Consider the following 7,158-nt stretch of genomic DNA (forward strand, 5'->3'; position numbering starts at 1 on the left):
CATACTATCTTGTACATCTAAAAAAAAAATTATTTTTGCTAATTTTTATATCTCAAAAACTTGCTAAGTTTGCATGTTTTATAGTGAAGTAGAAATTGCATGTTTCAAAAATATACTAGTTGCACTTTTCTCCTTTTTGTTAATGACAAAGAGGGAGAAAGGTATGATGATACGATGCACTTTGATTATGCATGCAATACTCATGATAATGATGTACCTTTCAACATAATGTGCTTTTCAATGATGTACTTCTTGATGATAGTATAATGCATGCAACACTAAGAATTAGGCATGATAAATCTTTTGAATGCATAAATTCCTTGATATATTTTTTTGAACTTCTCATTTTTTTTCACAACTTGAGTCTTCTTTCTAAATTGAGATCACTTTTTCTCTCTCATGATATTTACAAAAGAAAAGATTCCACTTTTGGTATTTACAACTTGATGTCTTATTTTCATGTGATGATCATAAGTCCTTCCTCCTTCTATTTGCCTTTGATTCATGGATTTTTGGATTAGTGACTTGATCTTTTATCAATTCCTATGAATCCTTCTTCCTTCTATTTACAAGAAAAAGTATTTGATTTATTCATGGATTTTTTATCCTTTATTTGATGCTTATTTCCCATGAATTCTTCCTTAATCTCCTAAAAAAAGAAGAATTTTTATGGACTGTACAATTATTTGTAAAGTTAGGGATGTTAAATTATCTGAATGCATGAGTTTGTTGTATATCTTTCTAGACTTTCTCAATTTTTTACAATTAAAGCTTTCATGAAATCTAGAATTTCTATCTTACTCTTAACTTGGTATCAAATTTACTTCATACTCTTGCTCCATCACTTAATGATTTTTGATACACTTAGTCTCTTTACTTATAGATTTCATTAACAAAAACATCTCTCATAGATTTCACTCATGTGAATTTTCTTTTCGAAACGGATTTTATTGGTGGATTTTATCTCATAAAATATTCATAAAATTTCAATATTTCGATTCTTCTTGATAAATGCACTATTCATGAACCTTTTCTTGCTTGAGACGATTGTCCATTTCCTTTTTGTTAATGATAAAGGGGGAGAAATGTGAAAAATTGATGATAAATTGATATTATGAATGTTGGAAATAATGTGTCAAATGTATCTTATCGTAAATAATTTGTGATTGCTTGAAATATGATTAGAATGGACACATACATCGCAAATATTTGAAAAATATCAAAATATATTGCATATGTATCATGAATGCTTGAAATGTATCGTAACTTGGTATGAATACTTGAAAATGTTTCATTCTTAAAATCATGCTTGATTTCATATCAAAATGATAAATGTCTATCATTGTGATTATCATACTTAATTTCCTACTTACAATTGATATAATGCCTCATATTGATGAAATGTCATCTTTGAAATTTAAATCTTGCTAAATTTAATATTTGAAATTCGTATCATGCTTGAAAATGATGATTGTCTATCATCATTCTATATTGGACTTAAAAATGGATGTTATGCCTTGACATCATTTATATTGTGATAAATATGTGATATCATATCACTATAAAATTCGCATGCTCTTAGTGCATACTTTAATTTTGCTCCATTATTTCATTACAAACTGTCTAATCCCCTCTTCTCAACTCACTTACAAGTTTATTCAAGTTAAACATATTGTCAAAATAATTTTTCATAGAACTAAGAGTTTCATCATACGATATTTTTTGAAATCGTTTAAATTGGTCATTTTTATCAACTGCTAATTCTAGTGTTTGTACAAGTCTTTTCTTCAACAATTTGAAACTTTCTTTAACTTTGTTGCTCCCTATAAACTATTTGTTCTTCAAGACATCCACGAGAAGAGCAATAATGGTGCTAAAATTTTTAATGAACCATTGATAAAATGATATCAAGCAATGAAAGATTTAAATATGAGTGAAATTCTTAGGTATAGACCAAACAAGAATAGCCTTCATCTTTTTCTTATCCATTTGCAAGCCACCTACAGTTACCACATAGCCTAAAAATATAATTTTATTTGTCATGAAATAACATTTTCTGAGATTATTATATAACTTATTGTTATTGAGAACCTTCAACATATTTTTTGAATACTCTAGTTGATATAATTTCTTTTGACTATATACCAAGATATCATTAAAAAAAAACAAGAACATACTTTCCTTTGAACCCTTTCAAGGCTGGAGTCATCAACCTTATAAAAGTGCTAAGGGAATTGGTAAGTTCAAATAGTATGACAAGTTATTCATATAATCCCTCTTTAATTTTAAAAGTCATCTTTTATTTAACACTCAGTAGAATATAAATTTAGTAATAATTATTATGAAGGTCAATTTTAGCTAGACCCTAGTACCCATAAGCATGTTAAATATGTCAACACCCTATGTGATTCTATGATCAATCCTTTGCATTGTTAACTCTCTATGTATCTTTGTAATTTAGCATGTTCTTTTGATGATATATGATAATGAAAATTTTTAAAAAGTATAGCACTTGGAATGAAATAGATCTAATGTTGGATATCATGAAAAGGGGGTAAACTAGTTGAAAGTTCATAGAGAGCCATCCCTTCAAACTGGTCTTATCATACTTTTCACTTCTTCTGAATCTCCTTAGCTCCCTCTTTATCATCTCCCATAGCCACATAAGTAATATCCCTTCCTCATAAGACTACTCAAACTCTTTGTAACTTATCAAACTAACTAAATTGTCAAATTGTACAATGGTAGGAGCTTCTTTTAATGGTTGCAAAAAAAAATCTCACTCCATTTTTAACTAAAGAATAAGTGTTCTTTCTCCTATCTTAGTGATTATTTTGATCAAATTACCATGGCCTACCAAGAAATAAATAATATGCATCCATAGGAGATACATCAAAATAAAGTTTATCTTCGTACCTCCTAATAAATAGTTTGACTTTGCACCCTTGAGACACCAGGATCTCTCTACCTTCTTGAACTATGAAACCTTACCTCCTAATAGAGAGTTTCACCTTGCTCCTTTGAGACACCAAGATTTCTCCACCCTTCTTAAATTATAAAATCTTTTATGGTTTTGGATGATGTGCAGATGTAAGCTTCAGTTTATTCACCATAAGCTTTGAAACTATATTCTCTATACTACCAAAATCAATCATTATAAGATATTTCTTACCATGAGATAAGCAATACATCTTGAAAATACTTTTTCTCTGTCATTAATCATCTTCTCCACTATCATGATATGTTGGATGGACTTCTTCGATGGTACCTTTAGGTTCCTTGTTATAGATAGGCTCATTATCCTCTCTTTTGGGTTTCTCTTTTATAAAATTAACTTCAACTTTCTTTATAAGACACTCATAAGAACAATGGTTAATTTCACTAATTTGAAATATTTGGTAGTTAAGAAGAACTACCCTTTTGTTGATTTTTATTTCTTCCCCTAACATGTGAGTTTTGATAATCAGATGTTGCACCTTTCTTACCTTAGAATATCTTTTTTATTTTTCCTTTGTAGTTTTAGAGTTTTTGCACTTCTTGAATAGTCCTCGTTTGCTTTTCTCTTCAGCCTTATGTATCATTTGATAAGCCTCCTCAAGAGAGTGAATAGAATGCATCAAAAGTTCACCATGCAAGTTGAACTTTAGCCCACTTAGTATCTAGCCACAAGTTGATCATTATTTCCATTCAGCTAATTTGACTCATTAGCTTGTAGAAATGCTCGATATAATCAACAACATATTGATCATTCTTTTGGGATAATTAGTGAAATTATCACCAGAGAGTCTGAGGGTAATCTAAAGGTAGGAACTTCCCTTCCAACTATAGTTTTATTTCATTCCACGGGCTAACCCTTAGAACACCTCTTCGCTCAAGTCCCATTGATATTATTACTATCAAATTATGTCATTTAGTTTTGTTGCCGAAACTGCACCTTTCACTCAAAGAGTGTTTCCAAAGAGAATCCAATCACAATGTTCATTGGATTAACTATGCTTGTAAACTCTACTACATTAATTTGAATACTTCTATCTATTCCTTCAAGAGCTCTCATCAATTAGTTCATGGCCCAATGATCACCAAAAGTCACTATAGAATTAGAAGAATCAGTTGCATCATTACTATGCTCACTTCTTGCACTATTGAATTACTTAGGTAGCTTCGAGTAAGATTAACTAAAATTCTTCGGAGGAGATTAGTCAGCATCTACTACGAAGTTTCATTAGGTCGATATAACTTAATCAATTTTGCATGTAAATTAATTTCTTCAATGTTTATCCTCCATTGATGAGCGATTGATGAAGAATTGGGGATCTAAAATAAAATTATGATATCTTGATATATGCCCAATAATTTGATAATAACTTTTAGCTGATAACTCGAAATCATATACCATTATTGTTTTGTTTGAAACTAGACAGAGAAAGCTTTCCAATAATAGATAGACTTCTAAACTTTCTGTCAGTAGAAATAGTTTAATCTATAAAATGGCAAAGGACTTAGTTTAAAATAGCTAAGCATAACCTACTATGATATCAATTTGATGCTAGCCAATGCCTACAATTTTGGCCAAAATCTAAAGACTTCGACCAAGATGGATATGTCTTGAAATGATGCTTAACCAAGGCTGACAGATGCCACTCGACATTGCTAAAAGTGGATGCCACTTAACGTGACCAAGCCTGATAGGAAGTTTTAATCCAAGCAAGATCTTGCTAAAAATGATCTATAATTATTCTAGAGAAGCAAAACCAAATTGACCTTTTGTTCAGCAAATGATACACCTTATAAGCAAATATGAAAATTTTCAATCAAAGATAGTATCCTAAAATTAATATTTCTTATATAACACAATTGAAAGTCTATTATATATATACTCAAGCTTATACTAGACTATATATTAGTTTTGTAATTGAAATATTGGGTAGGTATTAGAGTTAGCCATGAGTGAAATATTAGAAGATTATAAATAAAATAATAAGATATTTATAAGGGACAAAGGATATATGCTAATATGCAAGAAATCATATCAGCTTGAGATAATGGTATTTTCAAATATTTATTTTATAAATTATCTCAATAAGTTCACTTTATAATTTATATTTATATTAGATAGAGGAGTGATTTATAAGAAAAAGTATAATGTAAATTATATTATTAATAATATAAGTTGATTGTATGACATGCTTTGAAGTCACTAATCAAGCTTTGTGATTGTGAAATTTAATCTTTGGATTATAATTTCATTGAAGATATTTTGTGATCAATATAGTATTTTTCTTTTCTAAGAATGATAAATACTTAGATGATTCTAATCATACAAAGTATTTAATGGTTAGAAAAAGTCCAAAATCAACTAATATTAATTGAAAATCTAAGTTTCACTATAATGATTAATGATTGATTTGTTAATGTATTATAGTCTAAAGTATTAAAAGAACTTATTCTTATAATAAGGCTTGTGAACAACCTATAAAATATATAATGATATATTTTTTAGCATACATTACAATTATATTATTTATTTAACTACATAAATATATATATTATAGTTAAATATGATAGCAAAATTATCTTAACAAGATAAATTACAAGGATCATTTTGGACTGCATTAGAAAAGATTAACTTGTTGTAGTATATATAGAATGAAGTATGATATTGATGATATACAATCATTATGATTCACATTAATGGTTAGACTTAATATAATACTATTCTATTTAATAAATTTATTGAGTTGTTTTATAAAATTTATGTATGTTCAAAATATTTTTAAAATTTTTAAAATTCAATTAGGTAAGATTTTGAACTCTTTTGTTTTATATTTTACTAGTTAATGTGTCAAAGTGATAGAGTATTAGATTATATTTAACTTTGGTTAAGATATATTAAAATTTTAATTATATTCTAACTAAGGTTATCGATCAATAAAAAGATAATCCAATTCTGTTCAGATAACCTGACTATTCTAATTATCTATTCTTAGATCATCTATTCTTTTCTATATATTGACAAAAATTCTTAAGGATCATATAACATATAAACTAGAGATTTCTTCTTTATCTTTTCTTTTTTATTTATATTTATTAATAATTATGATGATAGACATAGGAGTAGAAGAGAATATGAGTTTTTTTTTGTTCATATCTTTAACCTCTTGCATATTACATTTATGGTTTTTTTTCTGTCATGATATCTCAATCACCAACCATGTGATCCTTTTGGTTTTTCTTAATCACCCATGTAGACCTGTAAATGTTGCACTCACCAGCCATGTTATGTTTTTGGTTTTTCTCACTCACCAATGCAAACCTATAAATGGTGCACTAACTTTGGTGTCAAAACGTATTGCACCATTGGACCTTTTTATTCTGTTAGGAAAAATTATTACGGTAAAATATTTTTTTTTCCTCTTTATGTATCAAAATAGGTTCCTCGTTAAAATACCAACTTGTTACTAAAATATAAATATTAATTAGAGTAGCATAAATAGTAAAATAATAAATTAATCATAAATTGAAATACTAAATTTTTATGATGCGGGAAAATCCATTGGATTGTAGTCCACCTCAAACTTCCACTATCCCCAATAATGATAACAAGGTTATAATAAGTCACCTCTCGAATAACCAAAGGATTACAGTAACATCGAGAACATTGGCTCAACATTAACATATCATCAACATCAAAGATGAATTTTTTGAAAAAAAAATTTAGGTCTCATAAAGTATATATAGCAGTAAAGTATCATAGAGAGGATAAACTATAGATTAGTACATTAAGATTGTAGAGCTTATTGCAAGAATTCTTTACATAAAATTTGAGCGAAAACTAATGAAGTATAACCACTCGATCATTTAGCAAAAGCTTCAAAAACCTTAACTTTTTCTCTTCTTTTCTCTCTCTGTTTTTTTTCTCATGCTACCATTGTTCGCTGCACGCACACATTCGTTGTTCGCTACCCTCACTGTGCACGTCTCTTCCTTTTTTTTTCTTTTTTTTTTTAATAAATCAGATTTGGGCTTATTATCGAAATCATCTAGTCCAAGCCCATATATGGGCTGGACCCAACAATCGCCCCCTCCAGCTCATATGGTGGGGCTATACTAAGTCCGCTTTTCACTTACATGCTTTTAAACTTTTCCTTAGGTAAAGAC

Source organism: Musa acuminata, chromosome BXJ2-9 (assembly GCF_036884655.1).
Source record: "Musa acuminata AAA Group cultivar baxijiao chromosome BXJ2-9, Cavendish_Baxijiao_AAA, whole genome shotgun sequence".
Classification (NCBI taxonomy): domain Eukaryota; kingdom Viridiplantae; phylum Streptophyta; class Magnoliopsida; order Zingiberales; family Musaceae; genus Musa; species Musa acuminata.